Consider the following 11,675-nt stretch of genomic DNA (forward strand, 5'->3'; position numbering starts at 1 on the left):
GCCAGGGTGCAAGAAAGAAAAAAACGGCCATGTACGTACATATGGGCGGGGTCTCGAACGCTTACTCGCGCATACGTATGGACAGGGCTCGTGTACATGGCTGGGTCGGAACGGAGAAACTGCGTCATCGTCGTGTTCATGGGGAGGCAACGGAATGCGTCTTCATCGGGAGGCAACAGAACGAGTGGGAGCCAACCGACTTGGACGGAACAGCCGATGGAAACGAGTCCTAGCGTACCATAGACTGGAGGAAACGGCCTTGTGTTTGACCGACCACGGTCGAAACAGGATCCTGTTCATCCGGAGGGGTCTGGCGTACCGCAAAATTGAGGAAACGGATTTCTATTGGACCTCCTACGGTCGAAACGGGGTCCTGTTGATCGGGAGGGGTGTGGCATACCACAAAACGGAGGAAACGAACTTGTGTTGGAGCGCTACGGTCAAAACAGGGATCCTGTTCATCGGGAGGGGTGTGGCATACTGCAAAATAGGACTCCACGGGATACTGTTCATCTCCACCGTCGACCTCCTCTAGACTCCACGGGCTACTGTTCATCCACCGTCGACCTCCTCCCGCCTCCACCTGCGACTATTCATCCACGGGCTCCTGTAATTCCAGCCTCCACCGCGCGCTCCTACACCGGCTATTGTTCAATCAGCCCTCTTGACGGTGTCCTATTCAACCACCCCTCCACGAGCTACTGTTCATCCAGCCCTCCACCGGCTACTATTCAACCAGCCCTCCATGGGTTCGTCCTGTTTATCCAGCCCTCCCTGGGGTCCTGTTCATCCAGCCCCAATCGGCTCGGTCGGGGTCCTGTTCATCCAGAGGTAACACCACGAGGTCTTGTTCATCCACCCCCACCGGGAACTGTTCATCCAAACCGCCCAGCAATGCTCACTGTTCATCCAGACGCAGCATCGATTGGCTTCAGTTAGCAGCAGTAGCGAAGGAATCGCTCGATCGCTCGGTTCAGTAACGCATAGCATGAAGTGCAATCGCTTGGGTTCAGTTAGGCGAACGCCTTGCTCGGGTTCAGTTAGATCCCAACTCCTCGCACCCACGCGTGTACGTGTACGAGAGAAACGCGCATCGCTCAGCCCCCGACCACCCACGGTAACCGGGAACTCCCCGAAATTTTCCTCGCCCTTGCTTCTACCACGGTTTTTTTTGTCATGGATGGCCCAAAGAATGTCCTGCAGCTGTGTCTCCGGCCCGCCCAGGAGGAAAAGCCCATTTTCTGTCATCACTTTTTATCATAGAAGTAGGAGCTCACCACATCTATGATGATACCGGGTTTTGTCACAGTTATCATCATAGAAGTGTCATAAGTATGACAGAAAAAAAATTCGTTCGGCCCAAAATGTCACAGATGTGTTTTTTTTTTGTAGTGGATGCAGTCATTAAGGCATGCATGTATCTTCTGAACCTCCAATCCTAGAGGGCATACAACCTTCTTTGTTGCATACGTACTGTCGGGCAATTCGTTATCCTTTGGAAGCTTCTTCTTCAATATTTTCAGTAGCTTCTCTCCTTTGTCAGGCACACCATTCTCTACCTTCCACTTCAGCAATTCCAGTACAGTACCGAGCTTTGTGTTGCCATCTTTGCAATTGGGGTACAACCCTTTTTTGTGATCCTCTAACATGCGATCAAACTTCAGCTTCTCCTTTTGACTTTCGCATTGTCTCCTTGCATCAACAATGACCCGGGCGGAGTTCATCATCGGGCACATCGTCTGTTTCCTCTTTATCTTCAAAAGCTTCCCCTGTTGCAGCATCACCATATTCAGGGGGCACATAGTTGTCATCGTCCTCTTCTTCTTCGCTGTCTTCCATCATAACCCCTATTTCTCCGTGCTTGGTCCAAACATTATAGTGTGGCATGAAACCCTTATAAAGCAGGTGGGTGTGAAGGGTTTTCGAGTCAGATTAAGACTTTGTATTCCCACATATAGGGCATGGACAACACATAAAACCATTATGATTGTTTGCCTCAGCCACTTCGAGAAAATTATGCACGCCCTTATTAATGTACTCGGAGGTGTGTCTGTCACCGTACACCCATTGTCGGTTCATCTGCGTGCACTATATATAATTAAGTGTGTCAAAAACCATTACAGAACATCATGAATAGATAAGTGACCAAATTAATAGAAGTTCATCATCACAATAAAAACCAGAGTACATACATAGTTCTCATTGAACAACATATAGCTCTCCAGAGCATCTAATTAAACCATACATTGAAACTATGGAATGCATTTCAATGCAACAACAAATACAATCATAATTGCAACCAAGGTAAAAATTGATCCAATGGCATCATGATACCAAGCCTCGGTATGAAGGGCATATTTTCTAATCTTTCTAATCTTCAAGCACATTGCATCCATCTTGATATTGTGATCATCGACGACATCCACAACATGCAACTCCAATATCATCTTATCCTCCTCAATTTTTTTATTTTTTTCCTTCAAGTAATTGTTTTCTTCTTCAACTAAATTTAACCTCTCGACAATAGGGTCGGTTGGAATTTCTGGTTTACATACCTCCTAGATAAATAAAATCTATGTCACGTTGGTCGACATGATTGTCATAAACAATAAATGAAGCAAATAGTTATAAAAGATAATATATTCCACATCTGAATCATAGATAGGACAAGGATCGACGGGGGCGGATACCAAAACCATCGCACTATATAATAAGAACCAATAATAAAAGTAAGAAAATTATACAAGTATCTATCTAAACATACAAGTAAGATTTTTTTTCCCTTTCAGAAAGAAGATAAGAACAAGAGGATCACCACAGTGGTGTCGGCGACGAGATTGGCGTGGGTGATCGACGACGGTGAAGACGGGGACGAGACATGACGGGCCGCTAAACCTGGACAAATATTGAGGAAAATGGAGCTTGGAGGTCGAGCTTGGAGAGGAGAAAGCTTAAGTAGTGTGGATCTAGCATTCCATCGAACACCTCATGTGCATAGGAGGTGAGCTAGAGCACCACAAAGCCCTCCCCTTGCCGGCCAGAAAAAACAGAGCAGTGTGGAGTGCTCTGCTCGCTGGCGATGGGGTATATATAGGCATCACATTGCACTACTAGGGAAAAGCCTAGCAGCAGCACGGGTTTTAGGGTTATCAGTAGCGCGGGAGGCGGCGCTACTAATAAGGCGCTATAGCTAAACCATAGCAGCAGCACGTGCGCACCCGCGCTACTGATATACAAGTGTAGCAGCAACATTCTTCTGTGGAGCTCGCAACTCCTAATAGCTATAGTGTGCTTCCCCTGTGCGCGCTACTGATACTACCGCGCTGCTGCTAACTTTTCTCCACTCGCTACTGCTAATTTTAATATATTTTTTCTGAATATTTGTTTTGTATTTGAACAGGCTTTATAGAAGAATCTTTAGCACATACAAATGTCATCATGATACACATACAAATGTCATCATGATACATATACAAATGCCTGCGAGACCACAAATGTAATCATAGCATATACATACAAATAGTCTCATCATAATCATCATCCAACACAAAGTGGTATCTTGTCCTCATCTCGAAAATAGCGATACATGCAAGTCTCGAATACTTGCAACTACAACGTCATCCATCTAAACAAAGGTATACGCGAGAAGAGCTATCACTATGAGTGAGAGCAGAACTATGCAGTACATGAGGCGGCGGTTACAAGTCCTCTCTCGCGCTAGCGTGAACCTAAGTAACTAGCTTCTCCTTCTTGTCTGCTTTTGAAGGCTTTATGGTTGGCGCCCGAGAACCCATTCACTTGCGCCTGACACTCAGGCCACTCATTGTACACCCCCGGAACCTTCCCTTTGTACACGACATAGCACTTCCATCTCGCCATCAAGAAACTGGGTACCTGTTAGAGATGCATGTTCATGAAGAGGATGTACAATCATATATATGCAACAAAATATACTAGAGCAACACCGAAAAAGAAAGGGTTAGCAACACAGTACGCAAACTAATTAACTATAGGTACGCAGGTCATCATATGCAAACTAACAAAGTATCATTACGCAAGTTCGGTAGGGACCGTGGACATCACAAAGTTTCATCGCTACAAAAGTATACAAGTTCAACCGACACATATCATGATCATCGGCATCATAAATCACTAGAAGTTCCATCCTTCCATATCATCGAGGATGGACCCTAGCTTCTTGAACGGCGTGAGGTCTAGACGTTGCATGTCTATGCGAGTTCGGACGTCAGCTCGTGATATAGGGCCGTGGTGGAACATCCCCTTCTCATCGACGACTTCTTTCATGATGATCGTTGCAATGTCCCTTTGGATGCGAAAGAAGTCATCTCTAAGTTTATAATCTGCTTCTCCATGAGATTCTAGCCACTTGTGGATATGATCATCATTTCTGCTTCTCATGCGAAGCTTTTGGTGATCCATGTTGAACTGAATCATGAGATGGACAATGTAGAATCCATCCTTCTTGCTTGGTTTTGGGACATGGATGCAGGAGAAGTTAGTTTTATGCGTGAAACCCATCTTCTTGTTCCTTTGTTTTCTGATCTGCATGTGGCCACCACTAATGCTGAAGCCTTGGAGAGCATCATCTAGAATATTCATTATGTGGGTGTAGTCTTTTTTCTCGTAGTCTCTAGAAGGGTCAAAATACACGGCGTGGGAGACTTGCGGGTAAAGAACGATAAGGATGGCGCGCCCGTTGCTATGGGGAAAAGACACCTCAAATTATTCCCCATATGAGAGAGAAGGAATGATTGAAGTGTACGAAAGGGTTGTCCGGAACTGACTTACTTTGGATGATAAGGCACGAGGACAATTTCCCTGTCCTTATTCTGTACCATGAAGTTTTGGAGGTACTCCCTAGCAGTTTCACGCTCAAAATCGCCGAGACTCAAGAAAGACTCGTGCATGTAGTACGGATCCGCCACACAGATTTGCGAGACTTCTTCATTCTTCATGACGGAGCTCATATGTAGCGCAAAAAGGCGGACGATTGTAAAATCGAGCCGCCCTGTCAGAAACATCTCAAAGATATGGTCAAACCGCAGGAAGAACACCTCCACGGGCCGTGTCTCGATGTAGCACTTCCCCTCAGGCACATGAGCCGCGTATGTCGTATATCCTGGATCCTTTGAGGCTAGTAGGCTTTTCTCAGTCGACAGCACATGGTCGTGCAGTCTCCTGAGATCACCTGATAGTGCCTCCAGCTGTTTCAGCGGTAGCATCGGCTCGCCCATGAGATGGAACATAGCCACACCTTTCACGGGTACACGCTCTTCAGAATGCATCGTCTGGCTGCTTTGTGCTCTGGCTTGTTTGGAGGCAGTTATCTTCCCCGATATCTTCCTCTCCTTTTTCTTGGGCACACCTTCCAGACCCATCCGTAACCCCTGCCCCAGGGTTCCCGGTCTAAGCACTGTGCGACCCCCGGCTTGTTGAGTCTGTGTTGAGGCGACATCTTCAGGCATGTCCTGTGAGGAATTCATGAAGAGAGACATTTTGCAATCCTTCCAACGACCTTCCTGCCCGGGCATATCATCCATATCCTCATTAGCATGCTGATAGCCCGATTCGTCATATGGTTGACTCATCATATCTATGTCATAGTCATACATGTTTGTATTGAGGAAACCCATAGGGTCGACCTTCGTCTCATCTCATCATCCATTCTCTGTTCTACAGGACCGATTACATCAGCCAGTACTATTGCACCCCCTTCATCACACGTCGTCCGCCGCTCTCACTTGGCACTACAAGAGCTGGTAATTGTGTAGGCGGGGTCGTGGTCTCCGCACATGCTTGTTGATGTGTGGTTATTGGTGTGCTCTCGGCCGGCTCCAGACGAATAAGATTCTTCATCCATAGCAGCACCCAACCCTTGCAGCTTCCAATCCGCGGCGGAGTCTCGTCGTCCTCTCCCACATGCTGTACTGGAGGAGGCAACGCCTCGTGCCCCGATTTCACGCTGGACAAGCTAACCCTGAAGTGCCCATCGGGGATCGGCTGGTTGTGGAACGTGGGTTTCAAGGGGTTCAATATCATCCCCTTTCCCACATCGACCTTCTGGCATTTTATCAAGTAGAGTATGATGCATGGGGTTTCTTCGCCCTCCAAACACATATGTCTGTGGTGTAAAACATCTGAAAGGCAACGAAAATGGAATATTCTATATATATGTTGGTGCGACATGTAATTACTGTGACGGCGTCGAGCTCAGCCAAAGACGAAGGCCCAACTAGCACGCCAGAGACTGAGGACAGGCTGCTATGAGCGGGAGCGACCGCGAGAGGAGGCCCGGTTGCGTGAGCAAGTGATGGTGCGGTGTTGTTGTTGTTCATGGAGTTGCTCCCTACGAAACTGGGCATCGAGAGATCATGTACCGTCTTGTCTGGATTTTCCTTCGTCCAGTTGATGATAGCTGGAACCAAGTTAGTAGTGAAATCATTTCTGCAGGCAATTAGAGCTGCATTGACTGCCTGCTGTAGCAACTCATTTTTCTCCTCGGGTGTTTTTTCCGCATCCTCAGCTGCTTTTTTCTCGACCGCAAGCTTCACCTTCGCGTCGATGTCCGCCTGACTAAACTTCTTTTTCGGCTTCTTGGCCTCCGGGCCCTCGTTGTAAAACACCTTCCACGTGGCGCTGTCTCCAGCGCCATGCGCATGACCATATTGTGGCCGCTGGCCCAAAGGGAGTCCCTTAAGTTTGTTGAAGGCCCGGTTGAGAGGGGTGTCCCATTTGGGCCTCATCGGATAAGTAGGGCTTTCGGCTGCAAGCTGGTGATGCTTATACAGTAGTCTAATCAATTTCCTCGTGATCTGGTCCGTGTAAAAAACCTTTTTCTCCTTGTCCGACTTGTAGCGGGCCCTGATGAAGTCACGCTCCAAGGGGTTGGTGAACTTCGCGAAGGGGTCTGGGAGACCCGCGACTTCACGTTCCGCGTACTCCTTATCCCCTTGGAGCGCAAGTGTCCTTGAACTTTTTGAACTCCTCTTCCGTAAGTGTCGGATTTTCCTCCAGAATCTTGGACAGGGGTTCCTCAGCCTCAATAGCTCGTTTCACCCTCCCTTTCCAGGAGGCCAAATCATTTCTGAACATGCCCATGGCGTGATTGTTAATCTTTTTCATCTTTGGATCATCCCACGGTTCTTCTATGTTATATCCCGGTCGGGGAACTTGAATCTCTTGTGCAACTTTGTTAGGAGCAACTGCGTCAAATGTTCTTTACTCCTTAAGTCATCATCGTTGATGCTCGCGCATTCCTGTGGGATGCATCCTACTTGGTTCCCATAGCACTTGCGAGGTTCTTCCGGCTCTAATGGCTCAAACTTGCCAGGTGCCATCTTTGTGATCACAAGTCGTCCAATCCCTAGTTTGTTAGGTTTTCGTATCCTCTGCTTCTTATGCTTCCTCTTTTAGGTAGCGGCATCGGCGCCGGTACCTTCCCCACCGGTATCTTCCCCGCCAGTACCTTCCCCGCCGATCTCGGCGCCGCCATCGGTGCCGGCGCCATCGGTGTCGATGTCCGTGTCAGTACCATCATCGAGGCCGACCTGCAAACCTTGCTTAGCAGTCAAATAGTCGAGGTACTCTTGTTCACCCTCATAATCCATCTCGTCTGCATCTTGGTCAGAAGGACCAGTTTCTTTGTTGTTCAACATGTTTCATATGATTAAGTGTCCTCGTTTATTTCTAAAAGTATGAAAAAAATGAGAAATGACATAAAAAAGAAATCTATGTGCCAGCACTCGATATGCCAACTATCTAGCACATATCATGCCAAAATTCACGGCAAATTTCGGCATGACCTTTGCTAAAAAATGGACATATCGAGCGCCTGAAATTCACCAGAACGGAAATGAATCAACATTCCAGCGTAACATAGGCCACTTGGATCATTTACCAAAATTGAACCAAAACATCACATGTCCAAATGACATGTTCAAATTCCAAACATGACATGTCCACAACATGACATATCCACATATCACATGTCCAGTTCAAATTTGCATATAAATTCAGCCTACCTAAATTTGCTTTAACAAGGGATGTTGATTTGGACAATTGCTTAAATGCTGCCTTTTCTTTTAACTACAATTGCTTAACCCTAAATTTCTATCCTATTTTAAAACCTAGCTAAATTCATAACTAAATAGATAACCTAATTAACCTATTGCCCTAACTAAAACCTAAGTAAATTAACCGAAGAACCCTAGCTAGCAGAGAGGGGGGGTTTACAGAGGGTGCAGGGGCGAGGAGGGGAGGAAGCAGAGGAGGGAGGCGAGGACTGAAGGGTCAGGGGCGAGCGCGCCGGGGTCGGGGGCGAGGGCCGGGTTGGAGGCGAGCGCTGGGGTCGGGGGCGAGGGCCGGGTCCGGGCGAGCACCGGGGCCGGGTCGGGGGTGAGCGCCGGGGTGCGGCGGTGTGATGGGGGAAGAGAGAGTGGGGATTTGGGGGAAAAGAGGCGGGATGAAGCAGGGAGAGTGAGAATTTTGGGTTAAGTGGACGTAACAGTAGCGCGTTTAGACAAAACACGCTGCTACTACCTTCACTAGCTGTAGCGGTTTAGACCAAATGCACTGCTACTACCTTAACTAGCTGTAACGGTTTTCTAAGGAAATCGCTACTGCTAGCTTGACTGTAGCTCTTTTCAGTAAACTGCTACTACTATAACCAGTTTTCCTTTTTCTTTTCCTTTATTTTCTCCCACTTATTTTCTCCCACTTTTATTTCCCGAGAGCAATGAACGAAGGGAAGGCGATATATATTGCATCATTTGACGGTTAAATATGTATACAAAATAGGAACATATATATTACATCATTGGACCCATGCATAATAATGGCTAAGTGTGTATACAAAATAGGAACATATATATATATATATATATATATATATTACATCATTTGACCGATAACATACGGTTCCTCAGTGTTGAGGTTTTCATTTTTGAGTCAGCTTCTTTCCCTTCTTGTTTGTCTAAGAATAATTGAGCCCCTCATTGTGACTTTGCCTTTTCCATGGAGTACGATTTTTCTTAGGTAATGTAGTATTGATTCTTCTTTTGACGTATACTTCATCATCATCGTCATCTTCCCTCATTGGGTTGTTGTACTGATCATAGTCTTCGTTGTTGGCGACTCCATCCATTCCAATGATGTTCCTTTTGCCTCTCCTCACGACAACACGGCTAGGATTGCGTGGGTCGATTATGAAGAAGCATTGTGTCATGTGCTTAGCGTGTACCCATGGCTCGTTTTTTGCAATAGTGTTCACGGTAGCGCTCTTGGCGTCGGGTATAGTCATGGTAGTGAAAATCCGGTTTTGTCTTTCGACATTCTTAGCCCATCTAACACGGAACATCGTCGTGTTGTGCAGTCCAGAGTAGTCAAGCTCCCAGATCTCCTCGACCCTTCCATAAAATCGTTCAGTTGCGCCGTTGTTGCTGCCGGTCATGCATTCCATCGTCACCCCTGAGTTCTGATCATCACTGTCCATATCTTTGGCCTCCGTGTAGAACGTGTATCCGTTGATATCATATGCCTGATAGGTTACGAGGTTGGGCAAGGGGGCATGTGCTACGGCGTATATGAGCAATCCGTCCTTAGAGCTCTCCTCCAGGGGATTAGCAATAATATGCTCTTTGAACCAATGCAGGAAAGTGGAGTTGTGCTCTTTAGTAACTTCTGTGTCCTTCATGCATACCCCCCGGTCACGATACTTCTTTGCGATAATTTCTTTGTGCAGTGCCACGAAAGGATCTACCTTGTCTAGGTGTTGTAGCACTACCAAGTTTGCTCTGTCAAAGTCGCTGCATCGATCTGAGTATGCCACGTGCAGTTCCCTGCGACCGTTACAGTGACCTTCTCCTTCGAGCCTCCCATCGTGCTTGTTAACAGGCAAACCAACACTAACACCAGGCGGCTGGTCTGTGCCATATAGAAAATTCTCAGAGAAAGAGATGCACTCTTGTGTCACATAGCCCTGGACGATGCTTCCATCTGGACGGGACATGTTATGAACGAATCCTTTGATGATCACATTCATCCTCTCAAACGGCATCATGTTGTGCAGGAATGACAGCCTCAGGTCTATTATGTCATCCACAATATGGACACACAGATGCACCATCACGTCAAAGAACGCGGGCGGGAAGTACATCTCACGCTCATTTAGTATCAAAACAATCTTTTCCTGTAGCCTTCGGAGCTGCTTCACACTGATCGACTTTCGAGAGATGACGTTGTAAAAGTTGCAGAGACCAATAAGCGTGTCACGGACATGCTTGTCCATTATCCCTCTAAGGGCAATAGGTAGTATCTATGTCATCATCACATGACAGTCATGGGACTTCATCCCGCTGAACCTTTTCTTGTCCGTGTCTAGATATCTGCTTATCTTGCCACAGTAATCGGAACTAACTTTGACTCCGGTAAGGCACTTAAAAAATTGATCGATCTCAGTCTGACTTAAGGTGAAGCAAGAACAAGAAGGGGGCAATAATCCTTTTTCTTTATTTTCTTGCCCTCTTCTCCCATGCCTCTGTCTCGTCTGACATTTTACGGGGCGGCATGTGCAGATCTTCCCTGATTTTCAAATCTTGCAAGTCTTTTCTTGCCTTCGGTCCATCCTTGGTTTTATCCGGCATGTTCATGAGTGTTGCGAGCAAGCTCTCAAGGACATTCTTACAGATATGAATTTGATCAAGGCAATGAGGTGTGTCGAGTTTGTGCCAGTACTCCAAGTCCCAGAACACATACCTCGTCTTCCATACCTTCAGCAGCGGCTCCGGCGCCTTTCTCATCGTCTTTCCCGGTGCGGGGCACTCCTTCTAGTTTTTCAACAGCTCAATGATTTCGGCACCGCTCCGCTTACGTGGAGGTCCTCGATGCTCAGCGTGACCATTGAATAGATCTCCAGGGTTTCTCCACGGGTCGTCCTGTTCGAGCCATCTTTCCTTGACGTTAGCTGCTGAGACGTCGTATCATCCATGCACTACGTGCATCCGCAATATCCATGTCACACCTGGCCTGCCACATATCCGTAACCGAGATAGTAATGCACTGTCATGATCAGTGCGGCTCTCATGTTGAAATACTCGCCTTTGCTGGTGTCCCATGTCTTGGCCGGTGTTTTCCATAACGTGTCTAACTCCTCGTGAAGTAGCCCCAGATACAAATTAATATTATTTCCTGGTTGTTTCGGCCCTTGAATAAGCATGCTCATGTGAATGTACTTCGATTTCATGCACAACCAGGGGGGAGGTTGTACATCCATACAAACATGGGCCATGTTCTATGGTTGGTGTTCTGGTTACCAAACGGATTCATGCCATCGGTACACGCGCCGAGCACGATGTTCCTTGCACCACACTCAAAATATCGATAGAAGTTGTTCAACGCTCTCCACTGGCTTCCATCCTTGATGTGTCTCAGCTTCAGATCATCTCCATCGTTGGGCTTCTTCCTCTCCGCGTGCCAGCGCATTAGCTTTGCTTCCTTGGGATCTACAAAATACCTCTGGAGACGGGGAGTGATCGGTAAGTACCATACAACTTTCTAGGGACATTTCTTCCCGGCCTTCTTGTATCGAGAAGCATTGCACACTAGACAGCTTGTTTTTTCCGCGTGCTCCTTCCGATAAATTATGCAATCATTGATGC

Source organism: Triticum aestivum, chromosome 2B, assembly GCF_018294505.1.
Source record: "Triticum aestivum cultivar Chinese Spring chromosome 2B, IWGSC CS RefSeq v2.1, whole genome shotgun sequence".
Lineage (NCBI taxonomy): Eukaryota > Viridiplantae > Streptophyta > Magnoliopsida > Poales > Poaceae > Triticum > Triticum aestivum.